The sequence below is a fragment of the Rhineura floridana genome, chromosome 4 (assembly GCF_030035675.1).
Source record: "Rhineura floridana isolate rRhiFlo1 chromosome 4, rRhiFlo1.hap2, whole genome shotgun sequence".
In the NCBI taxonomy this organism is placed as follows: Eukaryota; Metazoa; Chordata; class Lepidosauria; order Squamata; family Rhineuridae; genus Rhineura; species Rhineura floridana.
Genome location: NC_084483.1, coordinates 26,252,787 through 26,270,916, shown reverse-complemented (window position 1 = coordinate 26,270,916; position 18,130 = coordinate 26,252,787).

Sequence of the window (18,130 nt, the reverse complement as noted above, 5' to 3'; positions counted from 1 at the left end):
TGGTTTTTGGCTTGGGCATGGTAAGTAATCTTGAAGTTAAACCTAGTGAAGAACTGGGACCATCTTATCTGTCTCTGGTTCAGCTTTCTGGCTGGAGGCTTTCAAGATTCTTGTGGTCGGAGCGCACTTCAATCTGATGAGAGGCCCCCTCTAGGTATTGTCTCCAGTTTTCAAAAGAATCCTTGATGGCCAGCAGTTCCTTCTCCCATACCGTGTAGTTCTTCTCTGCAGGCTTTAACTTCCGAGAGAAGTACGCGCAGGGGTGCAGCTCCTTCCCTTCTTGGTCTAATTGCAGAAGGACCCCCCCGATGGCAAAATCAGAAGCATCTGCTTCCACGATGAAAGGGCAGGTCAGGTCAGCAAAGCGCAGAATGGGCTCGGAAGCGAACCTTCTCTTCAGCTCCTCAAAGGCCTTGGTGGTATTCTCTGTCCATTGAAACTTCTTCTTTCCCCTTAAGCAGTCAGTCAGAGGAGCTGTTAATTTGGAAAACCCTGGAATGAACTTTCTGTAATAGTTGGCAAACCCTAGGAACCGTTGTACATCCTTTTTGGTATTAGGCAGGCCCCAGTCCAATATACAACTTACTTTCCCTGGGTCCATCTCCACTCCTTCCGCTGAGATTCGGTACCCAAGGAAGTCCAAAGGCTGGAGGTCAAATCCACATTTCTCTAACTTAGCATACCAGTGATTCTCTCTCAGTCTCTTCAGCACTGTTTTCACATGCTGATCATGGTCTTCCTGGTTCTTTGAGAACACCAGGATATCATCTAAGTAACAGATTACATATGTGTCCAACAGGTCTCTAAACACGTCGTTCATGAACTTTTGAAAAACTCCTGGACTTCCACAAAGCCCGAACGGCATGACCAGGTACTCAAACTGCCCATAAGCGGTCAAGAATCCCGTTTTCCATTCATCTCCCTCCTTCATTCTGATCAGATTGTACGCTCCCCTCAAATCCAGCTTCGTGAAGATTTTTGCGGAGCGCAGTCGATCCAGCAACTCTGAGATCAGGGGCAGCGGGTAGCTGTTAGGGATGGTGATCTGGTTCAATGTGCGATAGTCGTTACAAGGTCTGAGTTCCCCCCTTCTTCTTCACAAACAATAGTGGTGCTCCAGCAGGGGACTGTGAGGGGCGTATGAATCCTCGCCTCAGGTTTTTATCCAGGAATTCCTTCAGGGCCTCCCTCTCAATCTCTGTGAGAGTGTAGATTCTCCCCGATGGGATGCTGGCTCCTGGCACGAGATCAATCGCACAGTCGTAAGGGCGGTGGGGGGGTAAAGTCTCTGCCTCCTTTTCATCAAATACATCTTTGAACTCTTCATACTTCGGCATCAGGGTCATTTGCTCGATCTCTTGCACTGCCCCCGCTAAGGTGTTCTTGATTCCTTCAGGTTGACAGTTCTCCTGGCAATACTGTGAGGTGAACCACACCACCGCCTCCTTCCAACTTATTTTGGGTTCATGCTTTGCTAGCCAGGGCATTCCCAGAATCACCTCAAAGTTCGAGAGATCTGACACGGTCATGCCCAGGGATTTGAAGTTTCACTTCCTCCGTGGCTTCTGTCACCCCTCCTGACTTCAGGGGTCTCCCATCGATGGTCTCCACGGCTAGGGGAGCGTCCAGTTTCCACCGGGAAATTCCGTGTGCCTGACATCCAGATATAACTCACATTGAGCCATGAAAGTTGCCAACTGATCACTTTGTCCCGCGTATTTTGGGGGCAGTCCAATGGGGACCTTTACTGCGGCAGCTGGAGGGGCTGTTCGCATCTGGTCTATCGTGGCCTTCAAGGTTTGATTATCCGTCTTCAGCGCCTTGACTGCTGCTAGCAGGGCTTGAACATCCGTCTGCAAATCAGCTACCTTAGTCCTCAAGAGTTTCACTTCTTCCGTCTCAGAAGTGGGGTTTGTCCCCCCCGCTGCTCCCTTTGACATCTTGTCCCAGTCAAGTGAAGAGAGCATTGAGGGTGATTTAGGTGGCTCTGTCAAGCTGTCAGGCCCAGGATGAGACTCAGGAACCAGACCAGAGGTTGTAAGTAATTTGTGTTTTATTAGGGTAATGTCCAAACAAAGACTGCGTCTTCTCATGAAGCAATACAGGGATACAGGTCCTGCAGCATTGGAAGAAAGTTGACAGAGCAAGGGGCTGCTTCCCGCCTGTTCTTTAAGAAGGGGCCAAACGGGCGTGCAACCTTTCGCTCCTCCTTAACTGCCCCTCAGGTACTGCCCGCCTTCCCCCCTTCTCTCCTGCCTTTTCAGCTGTCTACATGTGTGCGGTGAGGGGGGAAGCATCACCCCCTCCTCTTCTGAGGTTTCCGATTCCACTATGGGGGATAAGGCAGGAGCTGATGGTAAACTGTCTCTCCGCTTTTCTGCTGTGGTCAGCCCTCTCTCTTGCTCTGAGCTGTGGAGAAGGGGAGGCGTGGGAATGTCCAGGGAGGATTCTGAAACTCCAGAGCTCTCAGGCTCCCCGTTGCTAGGTGACCCTATCACTGGCATTTCCTCTGTTTCGTCTTCACTCCAAAGGGGGAAAGTTCCTCCCCCTTCCCTCTGCCATCCATCTGAATCCTCTTCTCCCAACTCCCCAGGACCCCCAGGACCCCAGCTCTGCCTCTCGACAGTACATCACGACGATCTCTGGCATGAACAATTATGTAATGCAGGAGAGTGTTCTGACCGAGAGTTCTCACCGAGGGTTCTTCCATGATGTTTTAAATTTATTTTTCTGGCGAAAGAGTGTGTTTGTAATAACAAGATTATGCCCTGCATAATCATGCATAATCATGTCAGAAGTAGAATTCCATTCAGGTTGCTATTGCCAACTCCTTTCCCAATAGTTTCTGGCCATATATCGAAATCATGCCCAACTCTTGCATTGAAATCACCCAAGAGGATAATGGTGTCAAGCTGGGTATGAAATTTTTCCTTGGTGTCTTCATCAGCATCTAATGCTAGTGCATAAGCACTTAGAATAGTTGCCTGCTGGTTTTTGGCAAGTTTTAACCGGATAGTTGAGAGTCGTTCATTAATGCCAATAGGAACTTCTGACAAGAGCTTCACAAGATTATTTTTAATAGCAAAGCCTACTCCATGTATTTGTCATTCTTGTCCAGGCAGGCCTTTCCAGAAGAAGGCAAAACCTCCTTTTTCTTCCTTCAGTTGTCCTTCTCCTGCTCTTCGAGTTTCTTGGGTTGTTGCTATGTCAATATTAAAATGTCTCAACTCCCTTGCAATGATGTCAGTCCTGCATTCAGGACATTCACTATCTGTATTGTCCAGCAATGCCTGTATATTCCATGTTCCAAAGTTCAATTGTCTTTTGCAACTTGTAAGTGGTGACCCCACTGGAAGCGGTAGTCTAGTCAGGGAGAGAGATGAGGCATACTATGTTTACAGCACCTTTTCTAGCCCTCTCCCCATATGGGTGAGCAGAGTGGATCCTGAATAGGACTGCTCAGTCGTGAATATAGCTGATGAACTACTCAACTGCCTTGATCCTTGAGCCAGGATTACTGAGTCTGTATCCACTGTCCTTGTGCCAGTCCATCACTAGGGGCTTCCGGATTTCACAGTCCTGCCCCCGTGGCAGGTGTTGCCACCACTTACCTCTAGGGATGTAAGAGAGTGAGATTAAAGATAAATGAAATGCAAACAGAAAAACAAAAGCAAAAGACAGTGATGATTTCCTAAATGCAATACCATAGCAACCACAACAAAATTCCTAAGAGAAGGCAGAAAACTAAGCATCCCACAACCAGTCAGGATTTCTAACCAAAACTAAAAAAAATACTGGCAGCCAGTCAGCAAAGGTCACAGAAATCCCCATGCAGCACACCCTAACTTGCGGGCTGCCTTTAGTGCAGAATGCTGTGGCATGATTGCTGTCAAGAGTGGCACCCTGTCAGCATATCATACCTCTGCTCCGAAATCAGCACTGGTTCCCGATTTGGTACCAGGCAAATTTCAAGATGTGCTTTCCATGTTACGGGTGCCACATAGTACTTATTCTGCTCTTGTAAGAAATCAGTCCTGTAGTGTGACAGCACCTACACTTTGGAACTCCCTGCCTATTGACATTAGGCAGACGCCTTCATTGTACTCTTTTCAGCACCTGCTAAAAACATTTTTGTTTACCCAGGCAGGTAGAAGCTATTGTGTTTTTATATGTTGTTAACTCATTGTTGGTTTTATTATTTTGAATGTTTTTAAAGACCTGTCTTTAACTGTTTTTGCCAATAATTTTCTTGTTTTAATTCCTTCTGAAAGCCGCTTTGCAATTTTTTACAATAAAGCAGTATATAAATGTTGTATATAAAATACATAAATAAATTTTGGAGTCACTGTAGCCCTCTCTTTCTACTTTTAGGAACAAAGGAATCTGCCTTATACCAACTCAGGCCATTTGGTACCATCTAGCTCAGTACTGATGACATGGACTAGCATTGGCTCCCCAGGATTCCAGGCAATAGTCTTTTCCAGAAATTGAATTTTGGACATTTGCATGCAAAGCATATGCCCTACCATGGAGCTACAGGGCACACTTAAAATGTAGAAGAAGTAATAATGTACAACCATAGTATGAAATCAAATACTTATCAGGACACAGTATGAAGAAATATTTATATAAGCATGACTGTCAAAGATGTATATTATTTACACAACCTGTAAATATATTTGTAGTGCAATCCTACAATTGTTTACTCAGAAGCAAGTCCCAAAGTATTCAATGGTACTTACTCAAACACGGAAGAGTGCACAGAACTGCAGCCTCAAGTGATAAGGAACACTCACCCAATCCAAAATTCAAAATCATGCCACTTTAAGCTCTTTTGCAACTGTTTATATTCCTTTTATGGTAATTGGAATTTAAAGGGATTTATTTCTTGTTGTGAGCTACCTTGGGTTTCCAATTGGCAGTCCTATCTCACAGGGTTGTTGGGAAGACTCCATACACACACACACACACACACACAGAGGAGATGTAAAAATACATAGATCCCATTTATTATTATTATTATTATTATTATTATTATTATTATTATTATTATTATTATATTTGCATCCCACCTTTCCTCCGAGCAGGAGCCCAGGGGCGCAAACAAAAGCACTAAAAACATTAAAACATCGTGAAAACAAACTGTAAAACACATTAAAACAAAACATCTTCAAAAACGTTACTTAAAAAAAGCTATCAAAACATCTTCTAAGCTTAAAAACATCTTTAAAAAGAAAGTTTAAGAACATATTAAAAAGCAATTCCAATACAGATGCAGAATGGGATAGGTCAACTTAAAAGGCTTGTTGAAAGAGGAAAGTCTTCAATAGGTGCCGAAAAGATAATAGAGATGTGGCCTGTCTAATATTTAAGGGGAGGGAATTCCTCAGGGTAGGTGCCGCCACACTAAAGGTCTGTTTCCTATGTTGTGGTTATTATCATAAATAATAGTTTATTGTCAAAACCAGTTGGTCGTTGCAGGATTTTTTTAAAAAAAAAATAACATCAGTATTAGTTTCCTACATAATCAAAGCGGTGATACTTATGTAAGCCCTGCCTAATTGCTTTAAAAAATAGGATTGGAGGGGGAAAGATTTCCAACAGAAGCACAAACCTTTGCTATATTCACTCAAAAGTCCCATTAATTTACAGCACAATCCTAACCATGTCTACTCAAAAGTAAGTCCTATTGAATTCAATGGGGTTTACTCCTGGTATGTAGCATTGCATCTTTACTCCCAGAAAAGTAAGTATTGGATTAAAGCTTCATATTGGGAAGGTTTTCAAAACATTGCCCTCTTCAACAGCCCGGGAAAATTTAAACTTGTTTCACTCTGGCACAGAACAGAAAAAAAGATGTTTGATACTGCTGAAAGCCCTATACTTACTCAATTTATGAGATTTTCAGACAAACAGGAAAAAACAATAGTTTTCTACCTTTGCAATGGGGTCTAGGTACTGCCTGGAGACCAAGAAATCCCTTGTCAAGCATGACCCTGACTTCACTCATTGGCTGCAAATCTGAAAGGGTGGGGTTAGAGCAACCAGCTAAGAGACCATTTCACAGAGGTTATGGGGGCATCTGACATTTTGGAGTATATCTTGTGAACCAGACCACCTAGAAACTTAATTTTGTTTTTAAATGAAAGCAGAGAGTCCGGAGATTAAGTGACTCACCCAGAGAGGACCCCAAAATCCAGAGTTTCTGGGCAAAAACCGGACACCTGGCAACCCTAGGTTGTGGTGAATGCTTAGTTGCAGTGTGTCTGTGGTGCCCACAACAGTTTCTCCAGTAAGGAAATGTACCCACAGGCCTCAAAAGGTTGGTGACCCCTGTGCTAAGGGAAATGTTGCTGATTGCTTCAGAGATATTCAAGAAACATGAGTTATGGATTTTCTTGATGTCACATATTTTAAAAGTTTTTCTTTACCGCAGGAAAACCAAAGTACTGCCACATCCTTCAGAGAACTCATGATATGCCTAGCAATGTTTTACAGCCAATTCTAGAGACATGATTGCAAGATTTTTTTAACATAACCCCATACTTCACTATGTATGTTTACATAGAATACATACATAGAATATCCCATTCAGAGGGAATATCCCTTATCACACCTTCAAAGTAGTAAGGTTTTTGATATGTGATATCTTTGAAGCTTGTCAACATTTTTTTAGAAATTTTATCCTAGAAGGGCTTCAAATTCCAACTGTGGGTGAAATTCAGCAGCAACTCTATATAAGATAAAGTTTGGGTGAAAACACAGATCGGTGTGTTAAAAGTATCTGGAAAGATGGGCTGTTACATCTATGCTTTTTATTAAATCAGTGGAAGAAAATAATATTGACCATACAGTAGGGCCCCACTCATACAGCAGGTTACATTCCAGACCCCCACCTAAAAGCGAAACCCGCCGAAAAGCGGAACTCCTTCAATAAAATGGCGCCCGACGCATGCAAAATGCTGTAAAAGCGGAACAAGCACCGTATGAGTGGGGCCTTACCCTAATTTTAGCCACCATATTAGCGGAATGCTGAAAAGCAGGCTGCTGAAAAGCGCGGCCCTACTGTGATATCTTTAGATGTTGTTAACAGAAAAGTTATTACTTCCCAACAGTGTGGACAGTTGGGTCAACCCAGTGTTAGATGTATCAACTTCAATGAAAAATACAACTGGGAATTGAGTTAAGATTCAGGAAAAAAGTAGTTTTCAGTATATTAACTTTCAGATTACTTTTTTTAATACTTTCCTTGTTTTGGATTTTTGGGCATGTGTGGGGTTTTTTTTGTTTTGTTTAAGCTGTAGGTCAAATGTTTGGATAAAATAAGTCCATGCAAATTTGCCTTTTGTTGTACACAGACTTATCTTCACCCCATTGTACTATTTCAGAGTTTTCTGTTTAAGTAACAAAACTTCTAATCTTCTTTGCAGCAATATCTACAGTCATAAGAACAATGGTGCAAACATTCAGAATTAATTGTTCAGCAGCTTAGGGCTGTGCAGGCATTCATCAAATAGAAATAACAGCTATGACTGGATGTATAATTCCAATTTCAACTTCTCAGATTTGGTTTTCAGTAACAACAGTGGGATTACTTATTATTATTATTATTGTGCACCTAATCTCTTCTGGCTTAACTTCATTGTCCAATCATTACATAATGTTATACCAATCATAACATTGTCCTCTAAGTTTGTTGAAAAGACTTTCTTTTAAAGGTATGTAGAATGTTTCCACAGATGACATCAGTGTTTCTAGACTATATTTACACAGTTGACTCTAGAATGGTCCAACTAAAGTCATGAGATTGTTTTAGAATGAGGGTGGTTATTTTTTTTTTGGCCTGAGGGCCACCAAGTCAGCCATCCCTATATGCAAGTGAGGGCATGGCCAGTGTATACATGTATGCATACACACACGACACATACAATGCACATTTACCACACATAGAGCACACACAGCACTCTCTCTCCCTCTCCCAAACACACACATACACACACACACATGCAATCAGTATTTCCAGCAGTCCCTACCCCTGCGCTGGGGTGGTTGGAAACACTGCTACCCCTACACAGTTAATTCTGTACAAAGTAAAGGGAGAAATCCAATCACATGCCATCCCAAGACCAGGGTGGGTGCGTGGGCATAAATGTTGCCTTTTATTCTTAAAGAACACACAGGGTCCTTTATCTCCAACCTTAGCACTGTGTTGCTTAGAGGGAAGAGGATCTTTAAAGATTGCGAAATAAGGCACTCTTATCTGCTTGTTTAGAAATTGCTCTGCAAAGAGGAAGCAGAGCATTTTATCTCGCAATCAGATCAGAGGCTGATGGGCCATTTCCAATGTCTTGGCAGGCTGGATCCGGCCTGCAGGTTATCCACCCCTGTTCTAGAGTAAATACAAGCAGAATGAAATTTAGAGAATATGAGATCAGGATATGCTACAGAAATTATAGCACAGTCTAAACATAATTTTATAAGCTCTCGATTCTATTTACTTCAAAACAGTGGATTCTACAAACAAGCCCATTAATGATTTCTCAGCTTGATTGGTCGATCAATCGATCAATCGATCAATCAATCAATCAATCAAGAAGGGGCTCTTGGAACCAAGCTATTAAGCAAAATAAATAAATGAAATCAATTATTCTCATTTTATACCAGCTTCTCTTGTTTACACTGGTATCAGCAGCATTGTTATAATTTTCATGAGCTTTCACACTGAAGGTCATTCATTTGGCACACAGGAACAATGTGAGGTGGACAACTCTAAAAAAGGAATTGAAAGGCATGTATATAGTAAAATTGATTTGACAGTACTGCCTTCCAAGAAACTCTGGAAACTAGCTTATAGAAGTATAATGTCCATAATTTGGGGGGAGGAAGAGGGCAAAGTATAAATTGTGTCAAGGGCCAGCTAAAGATCACCTCCACAGTGAGTGGCTCAGGAGTTACGTGTCCTGCCACCTGTGCAGCCATGGGCAAGCTGCATAGTCCCAAGGAGCCCAGTTGCCCCCCAACTGGCAGTTGAGGACAAGGAAGGGGCTGGCTTGTGCAGCTGTGGCCAGCTGGGGAGGACTAGCCTCAGAGGGAGGCAATGGTAAACCCCCTCTGAATACCGCTTACCATGAAACCCTACTCGTAGGGTCGCCATAAGTTGGGATCGACTTGAAGGCAGTCCATTTCCATTTCAATGTAGACATACCCTAAGAGGGGAAAGGAATGGATTCTCAAATTGCAAATATTGTGCATAGCAGGAAAGAATGCCATAGGCTTCTTTAGAAAAGGGCATAGCTTACAGAGTGATGCAAACAGAAGAGAAAACCAACATAGCAAAGAGGCACTTTCAATCTTTTGTTCAGTGCAATCCTATACACTCCAAAGTAGGACACCCTAGTAAATTTGTTTGATTGCCACCCTAATAGGGTTTCTCTCCAATCTATGCAAGCTTATATATGAAAAATTATCCTTCCTTCCAAATGGCTCATTTGCCTAGGAAACACACACACACAAACTGAATAGGCAATCCTGAGTGTCACTGTGAAATCAACAGCAACCAAAGCAATCATCTTTCTATTGCAAAACAGAGCTCATGCAAGAAAATAAAATTTTAAAAATGAATAATTGTTCCAGTTGCCAAGAGGAAACTAGCAATTAATACACACACCCCAACAACTGACCAAATGCAATTTAGGAATGCTACAGCCATGATGGACTGAACATGAATTAACTTACTATCTGTTTATACAGCCACGAGAGTGGCTGTATACTATAGCCAGTGTGGATTTTTCACATTCCACAATGTTAAATTGAAAATACCCCCCATGCTATTCTGATGCTTCCCATAAGCTCATTTCAAAACAAAACCTTACAAAACTTATAGTTCTGAACTCAGAAACGCTGGCTTAACAACCCTCTAAATTTTCATGGTGATACACAAAACAGTCAGAGATAATCGAGAGTTCAAAGTGTAAAAAGAGAGAAAAAAAACCCAGAGCCCTTTTGGACTCCCCCCCCCCGAGTTCTCATAATCTGTTGAAATTCATTAAAAATCAGCCACGCTCACAGAGTACCTGTAATCCTATTACTGACCTTACCCCATCCTCTGACCTTCATCTTTTGCAGTTTAAAAGCTTTTAAAAATGCCTGGCTGATTTTTAATTAATTTAAGAAATTTTGGCTTGAACTCAATGATAGTGTCGGGCATGCTCAGTAAGAACCAACTGTCAGTGTTCTAAAAACCAGACTCACAGCTGCTTGGCTTGGCTAATCTGTGTCAAATTTATTTTTATTAATTTCAAAGCCTTTTTATTGGTCAATGTCATATGATGGTGCAGACAGCCTTTTGTGTTTCAAATTGGAGGTTATGTTCTATTTCTATTTTGGGTGCATTAACAGTTGAATCTGAAACTGCAGTTTGATGTAAAATCAGACGGATTACAATATGTTGCTACTTCAGCAATGACTCCAGCTGTTGGAAAAAAGAGGATGCATGTTTTCAGCCTGCTCTGTGTGGTGTAGTGGTTAAGGTGTTGGACTATGACCTGGGAGACCAGGGTTCGAATCCCCACACAGCCATGAGCTCACTGGGTGACCTTTGGTCAGTCACTGCCTCTTAGTCTCAGAGGGAGGCAATGGTAAACCCCCTCTGAATACCGCTTACCATGAAAACCCTATTCATAAGTCGGAATTGACTGGAAGGCAGTCCATTTCATTTTTTTTCATGTTTAAACCACTTCATTTAAGGCAAGGTGGGCACCGTCAATTAAAAACAGAGAGCACACCTAGAATTTTTTAGACTATATTTCACCTCCCACTGTTTAATCTTGTGCAAATTGAGACACTCCTGATGTCCACTGGAGACTATATTGCAGAATAGTCAGTGCCATTATTCCACAATTATGTTTGGAGGTTTTTTAGTGTTTTTTTTAGTGTTGCAGTACACATATTCACAGAAATAGAAACAAAAGAAAATGATTTCCTCTTAACTGTTGGAAAAAACAAACTTGGCCTGCCCAAGATCCATGTTTTCAGCCTGCTATGCTTAAACCGAGAGCCAGTGTGGCATAGTGGTTAGTGTTGGACTATGACCTGGGAGAGCAGGGTTCAAATCTCCACACAGCCATGAAGCTCATTGGGTGACCTTGGGCCAGTCACTGCCTCTCAGCCTCAGAGGAAGGCAATGGTAAACCCCCTCTGAATACCGCTTACCATGAAAACCCTATTCATAGGGCTGCCATAAGTTGGAATCGACTTGAAGGCAGTACATTTACATTTATTAAGATCAAAGCTTCATGACTGCCTGTGGTGTCCCTGAGAAAAACATTTGCCAATATTCCTTCTCCAATTGTGTTGGCATTTTGACATATTGGTAGGGCAGTACAATAGCTCAGACAGGAGGTCAGGTCTCCTGCTCCCCTGGTGCATTCACTATAGCTGCCCAATTTCCCTGCTTTTTAAAGTTTGATAGAAATATCTGTGGGCTATAGGTACGTTCTTAAACTGCACGGTTTTTTTGCGTATTAGTGATTAACAAATAAGGGTAAGGCAGAATCTACTAATTAAAAAGATAGTAGTCCTGAAAAGGTTCAATAGCAGTTTGCTAGTCCATACAGGATCAATTGAATAGCAAAAACAAAAAAAGATGATAGGACAACACTGTTTTGCAAGAATTTATTTCTGGATTCTCATTAATGAATTAATTCATCTCCACTTCAGACTAAACGACGAGTGTGACAGCAACACTGAACTATCCACAGCTAGACAGAATCCCAGGAATGAAGTATCACTTGACTGAAATATTACTGTTTCTCTGCTGAGAACACAATATTCCCATACAGAAGAACTATCTTGAGGGAAGAGGTCTAGATCCTCATGCAACAGAAAATCAAAGACTGCTATTTATTCTGTTATAAATTGGCCACCTGAAAAGATATGTTTGGGTACATTTTAAAAACAAAAACAAGTTGTTCAATATTTAGCGTCCGCATATATATACAGCAGCACATAACATACAAGTAACATAAAGAGATTAAGTATTCTGCCTCATTCTCCATTACAGGAACTGTCAAATATTTTATGGTTATTTTGTGTTGGAAGCTTAGTTTTGTTTTGTTTTGTTGGTTCACTTACATTTATAAGAATTAATACAAAGTCTCCATCTGGTGGCCATGTATAAATTTATCAGCTCCAAAATGATGGAGTGCTTTTCACAGCCCGTTCCCACACTTTCCCATAAGAAAATGGAAGAAAGTGTGTATATGTCTTTGTCCCATCTTGCCAAGACTGAATAATATTCTGTCAACTTTTTCAGCACTACTCTAATTAACTGATATAAGACCCTACTGCTCTCCCCACCCATAAATACAATGTGTGATGTGCCATCATACCACATATTGCCACAGACCTCATTTTCTCTAAAGATATACACCTATTTACTTCTTACATTTGTATCCCACTCTGCCTCCCAAATGAGCCCAGAATGGCAAACACTGAGGTTGTAAAACAATAATATTAAAAATAAAATAAAACATCTCTACAAAACAAATTCAAACATTAAGAATATCTAAGAACATGTACCCTCACATACCCTCACTAGGTATACTCTCCACATACCCTCACTATGGATGCATTACTACTACTATCATCATCATCACCTACCTCTTTGCCCAGGCATTTTAATTTTAATGTTAATTCTAATTTTAATCTTAAATCTAATTGTAATTGTAATTTTATGTTATCTTTGTTTTAATTTTGCTTTTAAAATGTTTTTATAGTTGTATTGTACCCACACTCACCTGTATTTTAATGTGGTTTTATCCTGTTGTACACCGCCCTGAGAGCTTGTCGCTAAAGGGCGGTCTAAAAGTACAATAAATAAATAAAATAAATAAAATCATCATTTATTACCCACCCTTCATGCAAAGGTCTCAGGGTGGGTTACAACAATTTTAAAATACAACATTAAATACAATTTAAAAACAACTTAAAATCCCAAAATAGGGAGAGTCCTAAAAATATATGACTCAGGTGTCAAAAGGTCAGGGAAAAGAGGTGCATCCTCAGCATTCGCCTAGAACTGTACAGAGAAGTTGCCAGATGCACCTCAATGGAAAGGGAGTTCCACAACTTAGAGGCCACCAGAGAATGCCCTCTGCTGGGCCACCCCACCCTGAGCTTCTGAGGGTGGAGGAAATACCGAAAGGGCCCCCTCTGCTAATTTCAACACCCAAGAGGGTCTATAAGGAAATGGTCTGTGCAGAGTTAGCAATACCTTTTCCTTCGTGCATTCACCCTAAGCAAAGCTGATATTTTTTCCGCTGCAGTTTGAGTTCCACCAACGACAATATTTGATTCACTGTCTCTCTCCTTGGGCAGAATTCTACATACTTTGTTGTGTTTACTACAGGATTTCATTTGGAAGTGTTTCTTGCTTCTTCAGAGTATGTGTCTTTTCAAAGTAAATGTAGAAGCTAATGGCCCATCAAGATGCCTGTACAGGCAGGGTGGGGTGGGGAGAGTCTTAGTAGCACATGCTTCAATGCTAAATGTGTCTATTCAGAGCTAAGACCCATTGAATTCAATGGAGCTTACTTCCAGGTAAGAAGTGAGGATTGCAGCTAATGGCAGACACACCTGTTTAAATCAGTGCTGGGAGTAAGTCCCATTGATTCTAAAGGGATTTACTTCTGAGTAGACATGTTTAGGATTGTGCTGTCAGACTGTTGTGTTCTGTTACAGCATATCCCTGATTGTTCAGAAATAGGGCAAAACAGCATAGCAAACATTTAGAATATAATACTGTGTATGTTTACTTTTGAGTAAGGATACATCTCACTCCTGGCCTGGATGACACTGTTCTCTGTCCCAAAAGATTCCCTGCATGGAGATGGCAGGATATGAAGTAGCCATTAGCTACTTCATTTACATTGAAATGACAAGGCACTCAATGACACAGAGATACAATCTGCAATTCTTAAAAAAAAACAAAAAAAAAAACACTGGTGTCTCCAAAGACGGCAAGCAATTGCAATTCTTCAATCCAGTCCTGATGTGTGAGCAAGTATATGGGAAGAAGATTGCCTGAACAGGGCTTTGATTATGATTAGAAGTCACTGGTATTATATGTATGGCTATTTAACATAAGTAATCTTAACAACATTAATGTGGTTGATGAACAGTGACCACATGTTAGAATAGCCTATTTAAATGTATGTATTTATTTATCACTTTCCACACACACGCAAGTAGTATTAGCCTATTACTTAACATGATTAAAAAAATTATCTTAGCACTAGAGATTTCTATGCCATTCTAGGACCAAAATGTTCTGTCAAAGAGTAAGCATCCTTCAAATATGCTCCCCGGCCCCCCAGCCAGGAACTATGAAGGCTGCTGCTGTGGGGAAGAACTTGAATTAGCCCCACCAGACCTTCACATGCAAAGGCTCTTGCTGGGAATAAGTAGTATATACAATATTCTCAATAGTAAAGAGAGAAAAACATTACAGGTATTAAGAATTTCTTACCATGTAGAGGAAAGGTTATATTAGCACTGGGCAGTTCAAATTAGTTCCTCTATGGCTGCTTCAAATTTAGAGTCTCATCCTCTAGAAAAGCAAGCTGAAACTCCTGAAAAAGAACAACTCATTTAGTGAGTGAACTTAAGCAAGTCAGATAGTCGGGCATGCTTCTGTGGGTTAACACCATCTTCCATCTATTCAAATAATCCAATACAGTTTTAGGGCTGGTTTCCAAAATATGAGAGCCAGTGTGGCATAGTGGTTAGAGTGTTGGACTACGACCTGGGAGACCAGGGTTCGAATCCCCACATAGCCATGAAGCTCACTGGGTGACCTTGGGCCAGTCACTGCCTCTCAGCCTCGGAGGAAGGCAATGGTAAAACCACCTCTGAATATTGCTTACCGTGAAAACCCTATTCATAGGGTTGCCATAAGTTAGGATCCACTTGAAGGCAGTCCATTTCCATTCCCCAAAATATACAGGACTGGTTTCCAGAACAAAACTCTGGTACACCCTTTGTACGAGAAAAAAAGATGCATACCTCAACAACAGCCCCACACTGATACTGGCCAATCCCTTCTCAAGCCCACCATTGAATTTTGAAAGGAACTTTCTCACCCCAGCCACCCGTAAGGCACAAACAAAAACTCTCTAGAGTTCTGGGGATTCTTCTTAATTACTTCAGTTCTACGGAAAACAAAGCCCATTTCATTATTTTCTACCCCTTATTATATCTGTCTTTTCTGTCTCATAAGATAACCCCATGAGAAGGTGCTAAATGACAGGGCAGCTTGGTGTCGTCGTCGTCGTCCCCCCCCCCGACTTTGGGAAACTGTTAGGACAATCCTCAAACCATTCTGTGTATTTGAGCAAGATTGTATTCCCTACTTTAGGGATGGACTCTGAACAAGACATACATGTACATAGCAAATAACCACTCTGTCATTCTTCCTAGCTAGTTGTTCAGTGGTGCAATGTTCTGGCAAAGAATATTCCAGGAAATCTCTGCCAGATCCATGCTCAGCCCTACTTCCCATATTCCCAGACTTTATGCATAAACTGATCTATAAAGATCTTATACATTTTTTGCTCACAGCAGCACATCTGGTAATTGCCCAACACTTGTGCTCCACAGCTCGAAGTATATTGCAGGGTTGGCAGTCCAATTATAGATTATTGCTTTGACAGAAAAATTGATACATAGTTCTACGGGGGTGAAATGATCTGATACACTTGTAGGTTCCTGGTATCCATTTATATCCTGTGTGATGAGACAGGATGCAGAAATGACACCTCCAGACACACAACAGTTTTTCAAGACATATATATGTCTGGGACTAGGTTTAAGTGACACACAGAATAAGGAACCTTTTCCATTTGAAGGTTTTATTACTTTACTCTCTTACGTGCAAGGCACATTGGGGGGTTGGTGGGAGGGATATTATGTTTATGGTTGTTGTTGGAATGTTTTGTACATGTTTATGTTACTCTGGAAAAACACAAAACATTATTAAAAACCAAGTGTTCCACTCTATTAAGAATAAGCTTCAGTAAATGTACAGTGCCCTCTTTTTAAACTTTAAACCTAGTACCCTGGTCTGTTTTGTCCCACATTCATACATAGCTACTGAAGGGTATAGGGAAATGTAAAGGCTTTGAGGCATATGGTGGCAGCAGAGGTAAATTAAAGAAAAATTCACTCATAGGCAAAAAACATTGCTGTTTAAGAACGTACCTATTGCCAACAAGTATTTGTATCAAACTTCAAAAAGCAGGGAAATTGGGCGGCTATAGTGAATGCACCAGGGATGCAGGAGACCTGACCTCCTCTCTGAGATATTGTACTGCCCTACAAAGTTGTCAAAATGCAAACACAATTTGGGTTGGTTTTTCACAGTCCAATCCACTTGCTGTGTAGCTTGGAAGAATTTGGTAACATGTGCCTCTGAGCATATGGTGAGTGGGGGCAATACCTGCCATCTCCAAAGATGGAGAATTACATCGGAATCAGGAGAGGCTGGTGCAGGTGTTGGACCAGGGTCTGGAAGCAGTGATGGGCTGGATGGGGGCAAATAAACTGAGGCTGAATTCTCATAAGATGGAGATGCTATGGCTGGGTGAATCCACCCTGGGCTATGTACCTCTGGGAACTTGTGTGTGTGTGTGCGCTTCACATATGACCCTTAAACATGCTTGCGAGGGGGGATATTTTAGGTGGGTCAATTGCGCACTGCCCTGGACATGTCTAAAGGAGTTCAGAATCTAGGAATTCACACCCACACTAAGATCGCTTGTTGGAATGGCAAAGCACCAATTTTATTAAAGTGCGGGTGGGGAACAGCATGTGCACAAAAAGAAATGTTAGTGTACAGAACACAAATCCAATTACGTTTTTTGCATAATACCCTACTTCATTCACAACCCTGGAGAAAAACGTCTCAGAAATGAATGTGAGAGAGGGAAAGAGTGTTTTGCTAAAAGGAGTAGAGAAACAAGAGGTGGGCACATGCCATTTTGACATGGAACTCCAGAAGACAGAAACAGATTAAGTTTACCCACCCAGTGCTCAGAGTTCTTGCAGCTGTAAAAGAGTAGCAATGTTGTGTGTGTGTAGCTGTGTGTTGATGCCAACACCAGACTTACAGGCCACGGTTTCTAAGCCTGTTTTCCATGTGATTTCAGTTCTTGGGACTCACGAGTCCTGATTTTTCAATTGCTCTAAATTCACAGCAGGAGGAAAAACCAAGCACTAGTGTACCCTTTACCAGTTTTCTGGTCTCGTATCCTGCGCTGAGACGTTCCTCAGTTCCAAAGATGATGTGTGATGCACGAGTAGGAAAAGTCTCTCATATGATGTGGGACTCAGGTGGGAAGACTCCAACCTTGTGGTAGAGACTACCTCTTTTTCTACAATTTAGCTCCAAGAGGAATACATGGCATAGAGGGATAGGGTGGGCTCCCCCCCCCCCATCAGTTCCAAATCTTTGAAGCTGCAGGCTTTAGATTATTGTGCCTCACGTGGGCTGTTTGCATTGCCGCCCAGGAAGTTTGATTTTCTGGGGAAAGGGTTATTTGCCAAGGTGTGTTATAACTCAAGTACTGGTGTCCATCTTGATTTATATGACGGGTGTCTCCTATGTTTCACAAGAAGAATGTCATTTGGGGGATGGAATGTTTTGGGGTTTTTTGTCAATTACTGTTCTGCTGCAACATACCTTGCCCTTGAATTCCTGTTAATGTATAGGGAGATGATTTCCAGCATGCGTGCCTGGTCTCCCCAGTTTAGTGTCTGGGTACTGAGAACAGGCTACTAGGGGCTGCCACATTATAGGGCTCCCTTGGAAGAAGGGTATAAATTTAATGAATACATAAATAAAATCTAGGTAATCAACACAATAGGTGTTGACCTGCACTGCCACACTACTGCTGCTTATTGCTATGTTGCTACTGTGTTTACTTCTGTTTGAAAGGGTTATAATCATGTTTTACTTTCCCACTGCCATTTTGTATATATTAATTGTTGGTATAATGTTGTACTTGATAATTCACTAATAGGCAAAAATAACATTGCCGTTTAAGAATGTACCTATAGCCAACAGATATTTCTA